The sequence below is a fragment of the Myotis brandtii genome, unplaced genomic scaffold, assembly GCF_000412655.1.
Source record: "Myotis brandtii unplaced genomic scaffold, ASM41265v1 scaffold767, whole genome shotgun sequence".
Taxonomy (NCBI): Eukaryota; Metazoa; Chordata; class Mammalia; order Chiroptera; family Vespertilionidae; genus Myotis; species Myotis brandtii.
In genome coordinates, this window is record NW_005371065.1 from 182,095 (window position 1) to 182,336 (window position 242).

The 242-nt window shown below is 69.0% G+C and overlaps 1 protein-coding gene across 1 annotated transcript in view; it reads right to left on the reverse strand.

Annotated features, from left to right (window-relative positions):
- BSX (brain-specific homeobox) overlaps positions 1–242 on the reverse strand; it is a 5,680-nt gene that overhangs the window by 3,703 nt on the left and 1,735 nt on the right. The window lies entirely within an intron of this gene.

Consider the following 242-nt stretch of genomic DNA (forward strand, 5'->3'; position numbering starts at 1 on the left):
GCGCCGCCCGGGAACCGCAGGGCATGGGGGGTCGGGGTCGGGGATGCCGCTCGGAGGTCTTTAGCGGGAAGCCGCCTAGAAACCCAACAGCGAGCAGAGGGGAGACGGAAGGAGCTGGTAAAAGAGCCGGGGGCTTCCTAGCGCGCCGCGTCCACCTTCTGTCGCGACACCCAAGTTTTCTTGCAAACACCGGACGGTCCGGGAGCCGGTCCCCCTCCTGCCCCCCGTCCTTCCAGCCCCCG